Here is a 20867-nt window from a genome sequence, read left to right as displayed (position 1 = left end):
TTCCTTGTACAAATCTATGTGTAGGTCAGGCAGCAGATTGGCGACAGAGCTGTAACCTTTCCCTTTATTTATTCAACCTATATGCTAAATATATATTAAGTTGCATTGGAAGCAAATGAGTATGATTTTAAAATTGGAAGAACATCAGCTATCTGTGCAATGCTGATGACTGCCCTAATAGCTGAAAATGAAAAGGTTCTGCAAACTGGTAATAAAAAAGTAAGGGGTGAAGTGAAAAATTCAGACTAAAATTAAATATAACACAGACAAAGCTAATGACAACAGGTAGAACAACCAATCTTAGAGCTGGCAATGAGCTTAGGATCAACCATTATCAATAAAGGAACAAGCAGATAAGAAATAGGCTGCAGACTAACATTTGGTAGAGCAACCGTGAAGGACTTAGAAAGCATATTTATATGCTTTGTATACGGCAAAGATCAGACTCAGGCAAGCCATGGTATTCCCCGTGACACTATATGCAAGCAAAGGTTGGACTTTGAAGAAGCAGGACAAGAAGAGTATTGACACTTTTAAACTTTGGTGATGTAGAAGACTCTTGAGAATACTGTGGAAACAATCATCGGCTCATCAAACAAATCAACCAAGAGTTCTCACATAAGTCATAAGTACATAAATAATGACCAGAATCAAATTAGCCTACTTCGGACACATTATGTGAAGGCCTAGGTCTCTGGAAAAGACTATAATGCTGGGAATGGTGAAAGGAAACAGGAGATGATAATAGGCATTATGATTGATTGAATCAGTTACAACGGCAACGAGTGCACTATTGGAAGATATGGAAGACCAAGTTAGATCATCATGGAGAAAAGTTATGTGATTGTTAGGAATAAAAAATGACTTGATGGCACTTAATCAGTTATTCCTTTAATTTTATCTCATGATGGTACCCAAGGAGATTTAGTAACTATAAATCAGTGACCAACCTAAAATCAATTCGTTTCAATGGCTGATTGTAGGAATTGTTGTATACTTCGTTCATATGCGAATGATGAAGACACATGGCGATGCTGAACAAACACTTTATTCTCCTTCTACAACAACCAAGCGAAAGCAAAAGGCATGCAGACCTTTTTATATGGCCAGAAGCCCGGACAGTGTCAACCAATAGGAACAGAGCGTTTTCGCGTCTTGCGCATGCGCACAAAGCCGGCGCCACTCTGTCTGGTCCCAGGCAGCTTTTGGAATGCCCGGGACCAATGCAATGTCCCGAGCCTGCTTTTGCAGGCTCAGGACACAACACCCCTCCCCCCTAGATGGAACATACTTCACGTACACACATGTACGTCATACATTGGGAAGAGTGGCATACAGTTGAATATTCAAATGCAAAGAGTGTGGAATCTCGAGTCTGCCCTCAGGCAAACCCCCTTCAGTATTTATTAATACAAATAAATGTATCTGAAATCAAAAATAATACAAAATAATCTACCCACAAGTTCCTCCCCTTATTCAGGGGCCTCATGAGCAGGTCCCTCATGATTTGACAGCAACCTCACAAAGTCTCTCAGATGTTTGGGTGGGCACTTGGCCCGCTGCGACCTTCTAAGGCCCAGAGAGATTGGCTGGCCCACCTGCTCGCCTACCAGGCTAAGCAGGCCAGGACGTTGCTGCCCTAAATCCCCAGGTGACCCTGGTGACGGTGCCTGGCCCACCTGCTCGCCTACCAGGCTAGGCAGGCCAGGACTTTGCTGCCTCAAATACCTGGTTGACCCACCCAGCTGCTGGCTGGCTGGACCCTCTAAGTCCAAGCCAGCATACCTTGGAGGAGTGGAAGTCCCCGAATCCATAATGGACCACTCTTGGGAACACTCGAGCCCAAGGCCAGCAGATGGGTAGTGGAAGTGCCCCAGTACTCTTTGGCCCCCAAGCATGTGCCAGAGGTGCCAGAGTCAGGAGTCACCTCCATGGCAACCCCCTTTGCTGGTGACCCCCTTTTGGGAGCAATTGCTGACTTAGGCAAGCGCCCCTGATGGAATTCCTTTTCTCTTGCTGCTTGTGATTTGTGTGGATACCCCCGGTCAGTCTCCCTGTCTGGAGCACTATCTGACATATGTGAATACTGTGGATACCCCGGTGTGACTCCCTGTCTGGAGTAATTATGGATGTGTGGGATGACCCCCTATCCAGTGAATTCCTGTTTGGAGCACTTGCGGAACCTTGGGATGAATCCCAAACAGCCTCAGTAGCAGCTAGTGAGGGCCTGTTAGGCCTGGGAAACTGTGACCCAGAATGCATGTTATGGTCCTCCTCCCCCCCCCCAGAGCAGAGCCCGGAGAGGAAGGGTGAGAGTCCAGTCTCCAACATAGTTGGTCTATGTGTCTGCGAAGAATGCAGCCGTCACCCAAGGCAACTTCGTATGACAATGGCCCAGAGACCTTGTAGACCACACTGTGACCCAGAGATGTCCAGGCCCATAGTTTCTTGCCCAAGCCGGATTGCCCACCTGGAGTCTCCTAGGTGCCCGTGGTTGTGACACCTGTGAAGCCACCCGGTCAGGGTTCAGCCTGTCCAATTTAGTGATGAGGCGGCGACTCCAGCGGAGTTCAGCAGGGCTCTTTCCTGTGGCTGTGCATGGTGTGGTGCGGTGTGCAAGAAGGAAATCTGCTAACCTGTGATGCCAATTACCGTAAGTCAGTTTCGTGAGAGCATCTTTGGTGGTGCGCACCATTCTCTCTGCCAATCCGTTGGAGGATGGATAGAAGGGAGCCGACGTTGCATGCCAGATCAGGTTGGCCTGAAGGAAAACCTGGAACTCAAAAGATGTAAATTGAGGGCCATTATCTGAAACCAGGACATCTGGAAGTCTGTGTGATGCAAAAATTCCTCTCAACACCTGGATGATCCTGGCAGTAGTAGTGGAGGAAACAGGAACAACCTCTAGCCACTTGGAATGGCTATCAACAACAACCAGGAAAAATTGCCCCTGAAAGGGCCCAGCATAATCTATATGCACCCTAGACCATGGGGTTTGAGTTTCCTCCCACCTATGTACTGGGGCCTGAGGCATTTCAGGCCGAGACTGTTGGCACACTTGGCACCCATGCACCTGGGCCTCGATGGCTTTATCGAGCCTAAGCCACCAAAGATGGCTACGCGCAAGCGCTTTCATCCTGATTATACCAGGATGTCCCTCATGCAGAGAGATCAAGATTCTAGACCTCAATGAGGCTGAGATCACTACCCTGCTACCCCATAACAGGCAACTCTTGAAAGTGGAAAACTCATGCTTCTTGTGCCAGAAGCTTTGGAACTCAGTATCTGGGCACTTGTCAGGCCATCCTGACAACACCCATGTCAGCACGTGTGTAAGCGTGTGATCAGTGGCAGTTTCTGCAGCCACATCCCTAGCATTGAGGGAAGACTCAGGCAACTCCTGAATGGAAAGAATATTTATGGCTGGAGCAGGATCTGGCTCTAATTGGTTCAGGGTAATCTGCTCAGGCTATCTGCATGACCCATTTCTTTTCCTGGTTTGTGAACTAATGTGTAGTCATATGCTGACAGGAAAATGGACCATCTCAGCATACGAGGAGAAATGATATGTGGGGTCTGTTTGTTAGTGGTAAATAAACCCAGCAGAGTAGACCATGAAATGGCGGCCATATAAGAAATCATGAAATTTCTTAATGCCAACCAATATGGCTAAGGCTTCTCTGTCAATTTGAGCGTAATTTCACTCTGCAGAAGACAGAGTCCTTGAGTAATAGGCCACAGGGACCTATGTCTCATCAGCCTTCAGATGGCTAAGTACAGCTCTCACCCCATAAGGAGATGCATCGCATGCAATGCAAACAGGCAGTTGCTCGTTGAAATGCGCTAAAACAGCATTAGAAGTGAGCAAGGCCTCAACCTCATTGAAGCTCTTGTCATGGACTTTATTCCACTGCCAAGGAGCCTGCTTGTCTAAGAGCCTGTGTAATGGCTCTGCCACTGCAGCTTTATGTGGGAGAAATGCATGGTAAAAATTTAATAGCCCCAAGAAGGCTTGCAGCTCACTCTTAGACTTAGGGCTTGGGGCCTGCTGGATAGCTTGCAATTTAGTTTCAGCAGGGTGAATGCCTTGAGCATCAATCCTGAATCCTAAAAAGTCAGTAGAAGTGATTCCTATCTTACATTTATCCTTCTTTAGTTTAAGGCCTGCTTTTCGAAAACGAAGCAAGACAGCCCTTAATCTTTCTGCTAAATTTTGAGATGACTCCCCAGCAATGAGGACGTCATCGAAGTAGGGACAGACCCCAGGAATACCTCAAAGTGTGCTCTCCATGACACATTGGAATATGCCAGGGCCTACATTTACCCCAAATTGCAGTGTCTTGACTTTGAAGGCCCCCCTGTGAGTTACAATAGTCTGGCCTCTGCAGCTGCCTCATCAACAGGTAGCTGTTATAGGCCTGTGCCAGGTCAAGCTTCGCAAAAATGCGCCCCCCCTGTGAGGACTTACCACAGGCACTGGATAAGCGTGCTGTTGCAGCACCTTATTCAGTGTGCAGTTTTAGTCTGCACATATACATATGTCCCTATTAGCCTTTAGAGGCGTTACTATGGGGGTTTCCCATGGACTAGAATCCACAGGTTCTAGAATGCCCTGCTGGGGCAATTTGTCCAGCTCAGCATCAATCTTACCTTTGAGGGCAAAAGGTACCCTCCTAGGCTTAACCCTGGTGGGCCTGATGGTTGGGTCTAACCATAGAGAAATGAGAGGCCCCTTGTAGGATCCTAGCTCTGAACTAAACACATCTGCAAACTCCTTGCAAACCTCTGCAATTCCCAGTGTTTGCAAGCTGTGCAGCCCAGTTACCTGGATTCCCAGAGCCTCGAACCAATCAATTCCAATAAGACTCGTATGTTCACCCCCAACAACCACCACATCGAGGGAACCTTCAAAATCCTTATACTGTATCCTAAGGTTGGCCTCCCCCTTAACACACACCACAGAATTTTGAAAATCAGTGAGTATTAGATTCGATGGCCTGAGTTTAACTCAAAGGCCACTACTGCTGCGAATCCTTTTAAAGGTATTGATTGAAATAATGGAAAGAGCAGACCCTGTGTCCAACTCCATCAGTAAGGGAACCTCTTGCAACCTTATGTTAATGGAAAGTTTCTTCTTAAGAGGCTTGTGTGTCCCTGTTCTTAGAATGCTACTGCGCGATGCGCAGAAACCTACCCTGTGTTGGCTGGGGACCCTGGTACCTTTCTGAAGTAATTTTTCCCAAGGTTGAACCTTCTGGCGACCCACACAGATGGATGCAATGTGGCCCTGCCTGCCACACGCCCTGCAAATGGTGGAGCAAAACCTGCAGTCATCTCGCTTGTGGTGTCCTCTGCACCTGAAGCATTGAAGAGATGTTGGGGCCTTGACCGGATGTCCCTTCTGCCTCCTCTCAGTTGGCTGGTGAAGTCTGTCAATCTCCTCTTCAGGATCCACTTCTGATCCTTCTCGAGCGTCCTCTTGATGGACGGTAGCGGTGTCTGGAGGATTCCTGGTGAGGCGCAAGGCCTTCACAGCCCCGCCTGCTGCTTCCTCAGCTACCACCTCTCGCAACGCATCTTGGAAGGAGACATCTTCTTTTGCAAAAATCTTTTGTTTAAGTCTCTGCTCCTTAAGCCACAGACAAAATGATCTTGCAGCCTCTCTTCCAGATCTTTGAACTCACAAGGTCTGGCTGCTTGCCTTAAGGCCACAATAAAGTCCGCAGCAGATTCTCCCGGGCTCTGGTCTTTCTGCTCGAACGCGTGCCTCCAAGCAATGATGGATAACTTTGGCTGGAAATGTTCCTTCAACATTTTCTTCAAGTCAGCATATGTTACTGACTCCAGAGGTGCAGGGGCCACCAGATTTTCTGCAATGTCAAAAGCTTCTTATCCACAGGCACACAAAAGAGTTGCTGCCTTCAGACCGTCTTCTCTAATCTGATTTACTCTGAAGTAGTTCTCCACCCGTGCTACATAGGAATTCCATCTCTCTGGGTGGGAGACATCGAAATCAGTCAAGCAGCCAATCTTCGACATCGTAAACTTTACAACCTTCACTTGCTTCCTCTGCAAGCTGCTGTTTGGGGAAAGGGTCCTTTAGCTGAGCTCACCCTCCAGCGACGCTGTACTGGCAGGCTAGGACGCTGATTCAGATGCCGTCTTCCCCTCTTCAGGACTTCCTGGGTAAGTCCTTAAATCTTTTGTTTCAGCTGGCAAAGGATCCCATCCTCATCACCAGTGTTGTATACTTCGTTCACGTGTGAATGATGAAGACACATGGCGATGCTGAACAAACACTTTATTCTCCTTCTACAACAATCAAACGAAAGCAAAAGGCACACAGGCCTTTTTATATGGCCAGAAGCCTGGACAGTGTCAACCAGTAGGAACAGAGCGTTTTCACGCTTTGCACATGTTCACAGAGCATTTTTGCTCCTTGTGCATGCGCCGCTCTGTTTGGTCCCAGGCAGCTTTTGGAATGCCCGGGACCAATGCAGCGTCCCGAGCCTGCTTTTGCAGGCTCAGGACACAACAGGAATGGTACTGGTCCTACATAATTAGCCTAGCTAGCCAGTGAAGCACACTGGCTCCCAGGCAATTGGTCTCACTTCCTCTAATCCTGGTTTAATAATTATGAGAATGTATCTCTTTGATTATGTTTTCTATTCTATTAGTTTTAGCAATAAAGGCAAGTTCCAGGTCCCATTCTTAAAATTCTGTCATCCTGTGTGACAGTGGAGTGGTACATTTTCTGTGGCAATGCCTTCCCTGTAGGATAATATCATATCCTCCCAAGTTTGCATAACTATTATCTTGTTTTATAAGAATACCCTTAAAATTGGCTTTTACAGCAGGCCTTGGGTTATGGTGATTTGGGACCCCACATGGATAATTGGAACTTGATTCTTGTTCTTGGTGTTTTCTTACCTAGTATAGTACATTGTTTTTTGTTTATTACTATTCTCTGGTTATTAAAAAATGTTTTCATATTTGCATGTCATCCAGAATTGCTTGGATGATACAATATAGGTCATAGCATACTTAAAGAAAGATAGATTTTGTAGACAATCCCTTCAATGAGAACAGATGTTTAGATACTGCCTGCCTGGATACTGAAATCTCATTTAAGTCACTGTCAGACTTGGAAATGATTTTACATTTTAAAAACTAATCTTACAAATCATATGTCAATATAATTTGTGCTGAAAAAATAAAAAATAATTCCCATTGATGTTTATTAGCATGTAAATTCTATAGTTACAAAACATCCAAGTGCTAAAAGCTTATAAAGCATAGCACAATTAAGCACTCAAGTATTGCTCATTCTTATGTATTTGTAGTGTTTTTACTTAATGAAATAAAACTTTTGTTAAAGCTACAGATTCCCCACTCATTTCACACTGAATGGAAATGTAAAAGAGGGTTGTCTACAAATGTCAAATATAAAATACATTATGTTGCATTAATCCCTTCAGCAAGTCAGAGGCCCCTTGAGTCACCCTTTATTTACTCCCATTCTACCTAAATGTGTCTGTCCAGAAGGAATGAAATCTTCAGTTTCTGTAGGAAGGGTGCTGACTTTCTGGAACCATGTGGAAAGGAATTTAAAAACTCAAATCTTAGTAACTTTTCTCAGATAGCTTCTACTGTTTTAGTCTAGGGCTCCATGTATTCACATTATATACAGTATAACTGTAATAGAACTGACAGATGCAGTATTTGGAGAAAAAAGGGGAAAAAAGACTTCTGTAAACTCACAATCAAAACATAATTGATCTAAGACCATATCTTGGAAGCTGGTTAACACTGAACATATTTGATATTGTTTTATTATTAAATAGTAAGAATAAAAAGTACTGTATAGGTTCCCCCCATCTCATTTCAAATGAGTTTTTGCACCAATAACATTCTAGGTTCCTATATTAAAAAGCAGTGTTGCTTAAATGTAGCTCCATCTAATTTTAACTCATTAGCAACAAAATAGTCTACTGGGAATTAATTGCAACTCCTTTAGGGCTACTGCAAAAAATAAACTCTTGCATGGTATGGTGACAGATGGTACCTAACTTAAGGAAATTGCTTAAAGTAAGGATTTTGTAATCTCGTAGAAGCAGTAAAGCATCTTCAGAATTAATTTTCTTTTTAAAAACAGATCTATCCATTCCATGAAGATCCCTCAAAAGTTATGGCATGTTTCTAATGAGGATTATGCCTATTAAGTTTGGAATTGTAATCTTAAAATAAACCCTCTGCCAGTTATATAAAGATAGTTTATATCAACCTGTTCTCCAGCATGAGGATGGAGAATCCACAAATGGGTTTAGACTGTCTTCCTGCCCAATTAGACTAAGTCTGACAAAGTAGCCATGCCTCCTGCTGGGCCCTGGTGCCTCCCAGACACGACTTAGTCTTCAGCCCAGCAGGATACGATTGTGGTTGGCTCCCTTATCAGACTTCTGGACAGGTTATATTTTCCTTTTCCCCTTTGTGGAGTCTCTTCCTTAATTTACAGCGCTGGGATCAGTGCTGCCCCAAATGCCCAGCAACCTTTATTCCTTTCCATCCGATTTAATTTTAAATTTAAATTTAAAGCGCTGGGCTCAGCATTCCTGGCAGGGAATGGGGGGCCTTCGCTAGGCCAGCTGAGGGCCAGACAGCCGAATGCCAGCCTCAAGCCAGCTGAGAGTTGGCCGGCTGAACGCCGGCCTCAAGCCACCGCTGTGTTCCCATTTTTGGCATGCCGATCATGGCCACCATTTTTGGACTGCACGATCAGCCTCCTTCATACCCAACACTGCAGGGGACCAGTGAGGCGAAGCAGTGACATCGCTAGGCCAGCAGAGGGTCAACCAGCTGAGCCCCGGTCCCAAGGCCACCTCTGCGCTCCCGCCTTTGGCGTGCAGCTGCCATTTTGGAGACCACGTGGCCAGTGCAGCCTTGCCTTTTAAAAATTTGCCACTTCAGCTGGAGGCCAGCTGATCGGCGAGACTCAAGGCAGTAGGGATATTAATATTGGCCCTAATCCGGCGCTCAAGCCCAGCAGATTCAGGGAGCTCTGCTGGGGCCCCTGCCCAGCAGCTGCCATTTTTTGATTAGCCTGAAGCTGGCCTGGCCTCCAGCTAACCCCTCCCAACAAAGGCAGGCCGCATAGGAATGAATTAGGCCAGGGGCCCTCCTCCACTAGCAATAGAAGCTTAACTGGTGCAGAGCTCCTGCAGGTAGTATCTATCCCTGAATCTTCCTATTCATCTTCCCTCGAGATGCCTATTAAGGGATCAAGAGGATCCTAGCCAGTGACCCCACAGATCACTGCAGTTAGGCCTTTAGCCATAGCTAAACTTCACAACATCAAAGTGTGCAGGCACTTATCACTAGGGTGATTCACTGCCACTGACAAAGGGACGCGTGTGCCGGTGCTCACCAAATTGTGGTTTTGGCCACCCTGTCTGCCTGACCACTGCACTATCAGTGCGCTATCAGGCATCGATAGCCATCAGGAGCATTTTGGTATGCGAGAGGTCATACTGCTCCAGCGGCCACCATAGTCTCTATAGCAGTGGTTCTCAACCTGTGGGTCGGGACCCCATTTGGGGTCGAACGACCATTTCATGGGGGTCACCAAACAATGCAGTCCACCATTTTTTCCCCCTTTTCCTTAGCTGTGCTACTCCCTTTTATTCTATTGGCTTTTGAAAGCCAATAGAATAGACTCTCTTGAATAGAGTCTAATTCTATTGGCTTTCAAAGCCAATAGGAATTGTCCAGGCTGTCTCTGCCCTGCTGAGCCCGCCAAAAGTCCCATTCTGCAAACGGTGCTGCAAGTTGTCTGCAGCGAAGGCGAGCTGTCTGGAAGTTTCCACCCCTCCCTGCTGAGCAACTACTAAAAATGTAAGTAAAAGAGGGCCAGCGGTGGTAGGTGGGAGGCCGGCAGGTGCAGGGAGGGTTGCTGGCGTGCATGGGGCCCGGCGGGTGCCTTACTTCCCTTGGGCTGGGTCAGCTGGTAGCCCAGCCAGTGGTTGGCCTGCGCCATCTCTGCCGCTTGCCAGCTACGCCTCGGCTGGCGCAGGGGGCAGCATCATGCATGCGTGGCACTCCTGGACAGGGAAAGTCCTCAACTTACGACCGGTTGGATAGTCCTCAACTTACGACCGGTTGGGTAGTCCTTGATTTACGGTTGGGGTTGCGGCATTAAAAAGGTTGAGAACCACTGCTCTAGAGCAATTACTGGCTCTGTCAGTATCTGGGTTCATAACCATACCCTGAGATCCTTCTCAGAATAACACTGAGGGATCTCAGTCGTGATGACAGACAACGCAGCATCTCAGACCACGCAAGGTGCTCCTGGCACTCCTGTGCCAGGGAACCCCAAGTCCTCCAAGTTGGAAGCTGCAGGAAAGCTTAATGCCAAGGCCAAAGCTGTTCCTAGTAAGAAGCCCTCTAAGGCAGCCGAGAAGAAGGCCAGCAGGAGACACTTAGCCTTAGAGAAGCAATTGTCTAAGGTTCAACAGCTGAACACCAGTGGGACAGTCCAGGCTCCCTCAGTCCCACACGAGGGTTCACTATTCAACCCGCAGCTGGCCTCATCTGGCTCCCTAGTTCAACGGGCCTGGTCCCCAGAAGGTGAAACCAGGCAGGGAGAAGGTCCGCCTCTCAACCAGGGGCCAAGCCCCCAATGGGTGGCCTCTTCACCCAGGGTCCAATCGGTGCCAGAGGCCCCATTCACACCCACAGTGGCCAGACTTCGTTCTACTGAACCTCAAGGGCCAGAGCAGCTGCAGGCGTTACTCACTCAAGCATTTGCCCAGGGCATGGCATCCTCAAAGCCCCTCTTCTCCGAGCCCACTATTATGGAAATACATATCCCTTGTCCCCGCTTTTTCCTGAACACCATTCAAAAGCAATGGGAGACTCCTGACACCGTCCCATCACTGGGGGGAATGGACAAAAAGTTATTTAATGTTGCCCCAGCCTTGTTGGAGCTCTTGGAAGTTCCGACCATTGATGAATTGCTAACACCAATTTTTTCTTCTTCCACACTGTTAGGAGACATGGCTGAGGCCTTAAAAGCAGAGGACAGAAAATCTGAGTTTTCCTTACGCAGGTCTCACCAAGCCTCGGCATGGTCGGTGAAGGCATCCACTTTCACCTTTGCCAGGACTTCCATTACATGGCTTTGAGAGCTCCAAGCTATGATTCTCCCAGACCAGGTTTGTGCTCATCAGAAACTGGGTAAGTTAGTGGCCACATCCGAATACATGTCGGACGCATCACTACACGCCGCCAGATTTTCATCCCGAGCCATAGCCTCTAATGTCACAACCCGCAGGCTCCTATGGCTCAAGCAATGGCGAGTGGACTTAAAATCCAAGTGGCGCCTGGCAACCGCCCCCTATTGTGGTGGCCAACTGTTTGGAGAGGCGCTTAACCCTTACCTGATGGAAAACAGAGACAAGCGTAAGGTATTGGCTCACCTTAACAGATGGGCAGAAAGACAGTCCAACCTATACTCACGTAGGCTGCCATTTCGATCAGGATCAGGATTAGAGTGGGCTCAGTCTCCTTGCCCTTTTCACTCCAGACCTGACTGCCAATCGGAGCGCCCCGCTCCAAGGCCCCAACAGCAATTCCAGACCAAGCGGCCCTTTTGGGGCACAGGAGGGCATTCTTTCAGAAGAAACAAGTGCCTCTAGGATGGTCCTCTCCATAGGTGGCAAACTCACCTTCATTCACGAATGGGAGGTCACCACCACAGACGCCTGGGTGGTCAACACCATCAAGTACGGCCTTCCCCTTGAGTTTTCATCTTATCCCCTAGAACAATTCGTTTCTTGCCCAGCTCCCAGAAACCCAGGCAAAATACGACTCATGAGTGAAGCCATTCATCACCTTTTGGAAATCAGAGCCGTAGAACTAGTGCCAGCTGGACAACTGGGAAGGGGGTTCTACTCCATCCTCTTTGTTGTGCCAAAGACTTCAGGAGGATGGACAGCAATACTAGACCTGAAGGGACTAAACTCTCATCTTGTCTACAAAAGGTTCAGGATGCAGACACTTCAGTCCATTCTGGCCAGCATCAGAAGACGTGATTTCTTAACATCTATCGACCTCACGGAAGTGTACCTTCACGTCCCCATCCTCCCCGACCATCGGAGATTCCTCAGGTTCTATTACATGAACCATCATTATCAGTACAAGGCTCTACCTTTTGGTCTTTCATCTGCTTTAAGAGTATTTACCAAGATCTTGGCAGTCCTGGCCGCTCAGCTAAGAATGGTCCCAGTACAGATCCAATGTTACCTGGACGACATCCTCATCCGGTCCACCTCCCTGCAGAGGGCTCGCTTGGACCTGGCCTTGGCCATCAGGACCCTTCAAGACCACGGTTTCTTGGTGAATTTCCAAAAGAGTCAGACAGAGCCTTCAACCCGCCTCCTTCACCTAGGCGCGATCATAGACACCAATCTCTGCAAGGTCTATCTGTCGCTGGAACATCAGGACAGCATCCGGGCCCTGATCAGGCAGGTATTGAGGGAGTGGGTGGTCACACTGGCCACATTCTCCCAACTGTTAGGAAAAATGGTTTCTTGTATGGGGATGGTACCATGGGCCAGGCTACACTCCAAAACCCTTCAATGGTTTCTGCTCCCATTTTAGATGGAGGGCACCAGCTCCTCCAACATAAGGGTCCCGCCTCAAACCCTAGAATCCCTTCAATGGTGGACCTTCCCAGAGGTAGTCAGAGGCTCCTTATTCAAGGAACCAGCCAGGCTTATCCTAACGACAGATGCCAGTCTGTTCGGCTGGGGGGTACATCTGCACTCTCAGTTAGCTCAGGGCCGATGGTCACAGTCAGATCTCAAATACAACATAAACTGGCTAGAGCTCAGAGCCATAATCTGGCACTGTGCCACTTCAGCGACAGAGTGGCAGGACAACATGTCCTAGTGCTCACGGACAACATGGCAGCGAAAGCCCATGTGAACTGGCAGGGGGTACCAGTCCAGGCTCCTCATGACTGAGGCCCAGTTGCTGAATACTTGGGCAGAGGCCAACCTCTCCTCCCTCAAAGCAGAGCACATCTCGGGAGAGGCAAACCAGCAGGCAGATTCCTTGAGCAGGTCGACAGTGGATCACTCAGAGTGGCGCCCGCCTCCTGATTTATTCAGAGAGATCTCGGAGAGGTTCAGACTTCCAGTGCTGGACCTGTTCACCTCCCTGGCAAATGCCCAACTCCCAAGGTTTTTCTCCTGGTTTCCATCTCCAGGGGCAGAGCAGGTGGACCCCCTCTGCAGTCCATGGCCTGAGGGCCTGCTCTATGCCTTTCCCCCTCTCCCTTTGCTCCAGGCCATTATCCGGAAGATACTACAGGATAGGACAGAGGTAATACTAGTTGCTCCACACTGGCCAAGACAACCGTGGTTTGCCGACCTCGTGAGCCTTTCCATCTCTCCACAGTAGAGAATTCCTCCAGATCGTGTGACACTCAGCCAGGAGGCTCTGCAGCACCCGGACCCTCAGTGGCTCCAGTTAGCCGCCTGGCACTTGAATGGCGGCTCCTGGTCCAGGAGGCCTATTCGGCGGGCATAATCTCCATGATTCAGGCCTCTAGACGCCCCTCAACCAACAGGATCTATGACTCCTTGTTGAAGAACCTTTGCCACTGGTGCACAAGAAACCACCTTGATCTCTCGACCATCACCTTTCCGAAAATCCTTGAGTATTTATTGGAGGGACTCAACAAGGACTTGTCACCCAATACCATCCACAGGCAAGTGGCGGCTCTATCCATGGTGCTTACATATGTCAATTCAACACCATTGGCTCAGCACCCCATGGTGCAGTCCTTTATCAAGGGCGCAACTAACACCAAGCCACCCATGGTTCATCGTTATCCCTCTTGGGAACTTCCGTGACTCTTGCAGGCTTTAACCTTCCACCATTTGAGCCCATCAAGACATGTTTACTATGGTTCTTAACCATGAAGATAGCTTTCGTCATAGCCATCACATCAGCCAGACACATCTCAGAACTAGCTGCTCTCTCTGTCAGAGAGGACCTATGCATTTTTCACAATGACAGAGTGGTCCTCAGACTGGATCCATCCTTCATACCGAAAGTAAATTCTTTGTTCCACAGATCACAGGAGGTGATTCTCCCAAATTTTTGCCCTCGACTATCTCATGCATTAGAGCGCCAATGGCACATTTTGGACGTTCGAAGGGCATTGTGCCATTACCTCAAGCGAACTTCAGCCTTTTGCAAGTCGGAAGCACTCTTTATTTCCTTTCAACCTTCTTCCATGGGACAGAAGGTCTCGTCTTCAACAATAGGCAGGTGGATCAAGGCATGCATCGCAAGAGCGTACCAGTTGCATTCCCTGTCAGTTCCAAGCCATATCACCACTCACTCCACCCACAGCGCTGCAACATCAGCAGCATGGGCATCACAAGCATCCATTGGGGATATCTGTAGGGCAGTGACTTGGTCCTCACCTTCCCCATTTGTGAGGCATTACAGGCTGGATAGATTTGCTTCCGCGGATGCTTCATTTGGCCAGAAAGTGCTCCAGCAGGTGGTGCCATCAAGTGGGACACAGGCCCAGACTGAATTTGTGGATTCTCCATCCTCATACTGGAGAAGGGACGTTGTCTTACCTGAACGCCTTTTCTCAGCATGATGATGGAGAATCCACACCCACCCATTTTAGTCTGTCAGGCCTGTGTTAGGGGTAGAGGAGCCAACACAATGGACTATTGTCAATAGCTTTGCCTTCATTGTGTCTGGGAGGCACCAGGGCCCAGCAGGAGGCATGGCTAATTTGTCAGACTTAGTCTAATTGGGCAGGAAGACAGTGTAAACACATTCGTGGATTCTCCATCATCATGCTAAGAAAAGGCATTCAGGTAAGACAACATCCCTTTTTCAAAACATTTTAATTTGGGGAAATTTTATTCCAGTCACATTTGTTGGCATCTTCAGACCAGCTTATCTAGTATGATAATGTTAGTCTATATACCGCATATTCCTATTGCTGCTCAGGAGTTGAAATGATTATATAATTGGGCTTCACACTCTTCTGCTTGACCTTGGTTGACAAGAATAAATTATCAACTCTGTTGATACTTTTGAAAAAGAACTGGAACAATAAATAAGCAAGAAGAAGGGATGAATAGCTCAAAATAAATATTCAATAAAATCTAATGAGGGAAATAGAACAAATTATCATAAAATGCTAAGCTGTGGTAAATTTTGGAAAATTACATTCACAATAAATTTAGTAATGTCAACATATTTTATTATAACAGGAATATTGGGCAGTACTTAATGGTATCACATTTACTTAAAGAATGTCACCAATAAAGGTGATTGCAAGTGAAGTTTGTTTATTTCCCTGTCTCATTTTACAGTACATTATGTCTTATGAAATATAAGTACAAATTGCTCGGTGTTAACCTTTATTTCTAAGTTTGGAATAATACTTAACATCTTATACATGTGTGTTTACACAGCCCTATCTCTTTACATCATTAACACACTCATCATGGCTCTGTCCCTCAACAGAAATGGAAAAGAGGGAAAGAGCACTATGACACATGGTCTAAAAGCAAAGATTCTTAGAGGAATGGTAAAAGGAGATGAGTGCAGTAGAGAAGGCTAAAGTCCATATAATAACAAATATTTAAAAGACTCTCATATGCAACTTGTTATCCATTGAAACCAATATACTAAAATTAAAAGGAAAAAGATTCAAACGGATTAGATTTTTTTTTTTCATGCCAATTGCTGTTAAGCAGAGAAACAGTCTGCCTTGAATAGTGCTGGATTCATCAATACTGGAGGTCTCGGGATGTAGGTAATCCTGTCTTAACATTCAATTCATTTAGCAATTAAAATTACAGTTGTGCTGAATGAAAGGATTTACGACCAGTCGTTGAAGTTCTAGCCATTGCAGTGGTGTTGAGGATTGCTGAGCAATGAAGGCGGTTGGTGGCAACAGACCTGCATGTGGCCAAAGGGCAGAAATGGGGAGGGAGATAGGCAGGTGGGGGAGTCAAGTGGAGCAAAGAGGTACTCCCTTACTTTAGCAAGCTCAGGGCTGGGAGGGACGAGCCAGGAAATGGCTTTGATTGGAGTGGATCCTAAGTACTTCTGGGATTTGGTTACCATGGTAATGGGAACTGCCAAGATTGCTGTCACTAAGTGATATATGTATTCTTTAAGATTTCTCCCAAGTCATATATTCTATGTTTTTATATGACAGATCACCTGCAATCCACATAACTCTAGTACAGGGGTAGGCAACCTTGGCTCTTTTATGACTCGTGGACTTCAACTCCCAGAATTCCTGAGCCAGCCATGCTGACTCAAGAATTCTGAGAGTTAATAAAGTCCACGAGTCATAAAAGAGCCAAGGTTGCCTACCCTGCTCTAGTATAATGTTCAGATAATCATATGAAAGCCTGTTTTCTGGAGTCTTGCGTATTTTCTGTTTGATTGTACATTTTTGCCACCTTATTCCTAATATAAAAAGGCATAGAATGATAGAATAGAATAGAGCTAGAAGGGACCTTGGAGATCTTCTAGTCCAGCCCCCTGCTTAGGCAGGGATCCAATACCATTTCAGACAAGTGGCTGTCCAGTCTTTTCTTAAAAACCTCCAGTGATGAAGTATCCACAAATTCTGAAGGCAAGCTGCTCCGCTTAATCTCACTGGTAGGAAGTTTCTCCTTAATTCCAGGGTGCACCTCAGTTTGATTAGTTTTCATCTTTTGATATAGTTTATCATCAAAATCTTTTGGTATAATTCATCATCAAATGTCTAATTTACATACAATCCGATTCCTCTTTGAGAAACCGAAATGCATACAATATATATATACACATATGATTTACGTAGTCCAAGAAATATCATGTAAAATCATCAAATTAGATGAGAGTATGATAATTTTAATGCTGGACGACATCAAGGGATGGATCAGATGCTTTAGGCAAGAAGGAATGCAAATAGCAGAGATTACATAATAGTTCCATCTTGATTGCGTCCTAAGTTAAAATATTCTTGTAGTAATTTAAAAATGCATTAAATGTGGATTTCATTACTTTTAAATTCAGGTCATCATGCACTGAGAAAGTTTTGGAATCTGGTTCTGAATTTTCAGATATATTACTACAATAGTAGATTTCTTCTTGTGCTCTCTACCTAGATATCCTTTGCTCTAGTCTAGGTGATAATGCTGTAGAATATATCGATATGTTAAAATCTAGATTAGTGGCAGATATTTTCCTTCAGTATAATACATTAGTATACATATTTTGATAATCAACATTCTGTGCAGCAAGTCCTACAGCATTTCTTCATAATAACAAATAGTTTTTAGCAAATTAATTATATCACATCTACATATCTTACATTCTGTCATATTGGTTGTTTCTGTTTGTTAATCTAACTAAGTGTAACAAAGTAAGTTATTTTCTTCTGTGTCTTAAAGGATATCCCAGCCAATGAGAATAGAACAGTTCATTCAAAGCATCACGAATGGTTAGCATATTTTTTTCTATTATCTTATTTGTTTTGTTTAAAACCATGTGCTTTTTGTGATTTGTAGAAATCTTGATTATACTGTATATCAATAGATAGTACATGTTGACTATTACATTATAGTTAGTTCTTGTTTAACAATAAACTGCCTTTCAACTGCAATCAACATTTCATAATTGTCTTCTAAAAAGGCTTTCCATCTGAGTTGGCAGGTATGACAGGATACTATGTAAATGGAAAGCTATGAGGAAGAATTAACTTCATGAGATTGTTGTGAAAATGACTTGAGACAAGAGAGATACAGTATCCACAAATTCTGAAGGCAAGCTACCTTGTCTGTTATTCTACATTCTACCTACCCAACACAATATTTAACGATTAAACAAGTATTATTTTATTGTCATTTATTTTGGACTTTGTAAATCTTAATAGAAATGTGTACAACTGTGTGTGTGTGTGTGTGTGTGTGTGTGTGTAGGTGTTTGTGTGTGTGTGTGAGATATCTGTTGGTTGTGTGATACCTGAGATATTTGGCAAGCATTAATATGTTTTCACCCTTCCTCTATTGGACATTGCTTTCTATAAAGCAGGGGTCCCCAACCCCCAGGCCATGGTCCGGTACTGGGCCATGGTCCATTTGGAATCAGCCCACCAAAGTGGTGCTCATGCAGCTCCACATGCACAGGTGGCAGGTGGGTAACGCTTGCATGCAAAGCTCCACTTGCACTGGTGGCCAGGCATGCTCACACATGAAGCTCCATTTGCACAAGAGTTGCTTGCGTGGAACTACCCCCTCTTACCCGCAGCCATCCACCAAGAAGAAAGTTTGGGGACCACTGCTATAAAGTGATTAAAAACTAGTGCCTTTGTTTAGTATGTTAGAGCAGAAGTAGGCAACCATGACTATTTCTGTAGTTTTATGGGGCTTAAAAAGCAATTTCACTCTTAAAAATCCAACCAAACGGTATCAAAACCCAGCATCTGCCATACAGGCAGAAATGAAAAATGTGGTTCCTCTGGACCCTGAAAAGTTGCCCATCCCTGTCTTAGAGAATGCTTGTCTTTCAGAGAGAAAAAATAATGGAACATTTTGTTTATAGCTTTTTTAGCTTGCTAACTTTCACTTTAGTTGGCATAGATTATTCTCTGCTGCTGGCACTAATTCAAGGAACTTACTTTTGGATGATTATTTAGGGGGGGGGAAAGTAATTGAAACATCTGAAGAAATCATTCCTGGCAACAGTAAAAAAAAAACTCTGAATATTGTGTATGTAATACAATTTCACAATCTGATGAATATGTACCAGAAATATTTATTTTATATTTATGCGTGTATATCATTGTAAAGTGGAATAGTGGAAAAGAATATGAGTGAACTATAGATGGACAACATAGTTTACAACTTATCCCATGATGGAGGAACAAACAAATCTTTATTCTCTGTTTCAGTTGCATTAACACATGTCCAGCTATCTTGTTTTAGAGGTAAGTGAGTTATTACATTCCAAATATCAAGTTACCAATGAAAAAAATTCCTCAAATGCTTTGTGACATGCTTTGAACATATTTTACTAATGAAATCACTTACATCCACTCTAATTTAGAGATACATAGATATACATACATACTTCCAATAAATATTGGTCAGAGTGTTGAATTTATCTGTATATTTAATGTCTATAGGTGAATTTCAAATTGCACTATTTGAGGCCAAGGACAGAATTGTGGTAAGATCTGCAGCCAGTAAATTTAATGCTTAAATAATAAGATGCAGGGAGAAGTACTCCTTGGACCATCCATCTTGGCTATTAGTCTAGGTTTTAACTTCTATGCTCCATCATTGTAGCTAATTTAATTTTCAAGTTACTATACTGCCCTTCACAGGCATATTATTGTGATAGTTCTCTTTTATTTTACTAAATATTCTGATCAGAATAGCTTGCTTTATGATACCCCACTTTAAGATTAATGGAAGGACAGATGGCTAACATTTATTTTAAAAATAAAATAAATAACGAAATATGTTCTCATGTCCCAATATTTAATTCTTTGCGAGACTAGTCATTCACAAGTAGACATTTCTTCAATACTATCTTTGCTTGAGATTGACAGAAACCACATTTTCTGTTTTTCCTTTGCATTCACCTAAATTCACACGCCATATACAAGTGATTCAGTTTGTTTTCTTCTGCATGGCTGTTCCTATCAGTGTGAATGAGTAAATAAAACAGTATATTGCTTAAACCCACAGTTGTGGTTTGTAGATTTTAAATAAATGAAAATTGATAAACAAGAATAAGCTCAGGTTAAGAATCATTTGAAAAAAGAAAAAGAAGCCAAGTTCTGATTAAGCATTAAGATTTAGTGGTTTGTTTTAACAATGGACATCAGAGGGAAGAGTCAAACAGGAATGGTCCAGTAGAAGAGCTTATACAAGTAATGGTTCAAATTTTGCAATACACTACATAGAAATGTAGTAAATGAACTTGTGTCTCTGCTTTCTTGTGGCTGCTTTCCTGTATGTCCTGTAAAACCCATGTAAATGAAAATATTTTTCTTAAGAAATATTATATGACTAGGAAACGATGTATTCAACTTAGCTTTCGCTGGTCCTCTGCCAGCGTCCTCTGAGTGGGGCTTAGGAGGTGGGAAGTTCTTTTTATCCCCTTGCTGATCCAATTGCCTACTCATACTTCCCACCCCCTAAGCCCCACTCTGAGGACGCTGGCAGAGGACCAGCGAAAGCTAAGTTGTTTTAATCTTGTATATAACTGTTTTTATTGTTTTAAATGTTGTTTTAACAATAAATAACTGGAGTATACTCTTCCCGGAGATCGAAGATTGCATCATTGAACAAATATGCCCCAGATTCGTATTTTTATAACCATTAAGGATACACACACACACACACACACACACACATACATACACACACACATACACATACACACATATACACACAAACATATATGCATACTTTTCAGAGCTACTGACAATTTTTGTTTTTCATATGTGAATATTCACATATCCCTAAACATAATCAGATTCTAATGTTCTCAAAATTGGGTATAGGGGGTCCTTGCTTAATGACAGGTTGCTTAGTGACCAATCAAAATTACAACAGAACCCCCAAAGGGTACTTGACCTGGTTCTACTGTTCCAGTGGCTGCAATACCCTCCTCCTGCAGTCACATAATCACATTTTAAATATTAACTAGATTGTCTTTATAGCTAGTTGCAGCATTCCATAGTCATCTTCCGTGATTTATAGCTTTTTTTATGGAAACCGGACTTTTCGGCTAGTTTCCAGCAAAAACCACACACA

General features: G+C 44.5%; 1 protein-coding gene across 3 annotated transcripts in view; it reads left to right on the top strand.

The window, feature by feature from the left end:
- The window catches only part of PRR16 (proline rich 16), a 119228-nt gene that overhangs the window by 84191 nt on the left and 14170 nt on the right, over nt 1-20867 (top strand). For 2 of the 3 annotated variants that reach the window (XM_039361269.1, XM_039361266.1), the window contains exons 4-5: nt 17493-17542; nt 18992-19027. The exons of the other annotated variant lie outside the window; for it this stretch is intronic. The gene's annotated coding sequence lies outside the window, so the exon portion shown is untranslated. The remainder of the gene's footprint in view (nt 1-17492; nt 17543-18991; nt 19028-20867) is intronic. 3 annotated transcript variants of the gene reach the window in all.

Source organism: Crotalus tigris, unplaced genomic scaffold, assembly GCF_016545835.1.
Source record: "Crotalus tigris isolate CLP2741 ecotype Arizona unplaced genomic scaffold, ASM1654583v1 scf7180000019228.606590, whole genome shotgun sequence".
NCBI classification, from domain to species: Eukaryota; Metazoa; Chordata; class Lepidosauria; order Squamata; family Viperidae; genus Crotalus; species Crotalus tigris.
Note: the sequence above shows the minus strand (reverse complement) of the source record. Positions and strands in the feature narration are given on the sequence as shown.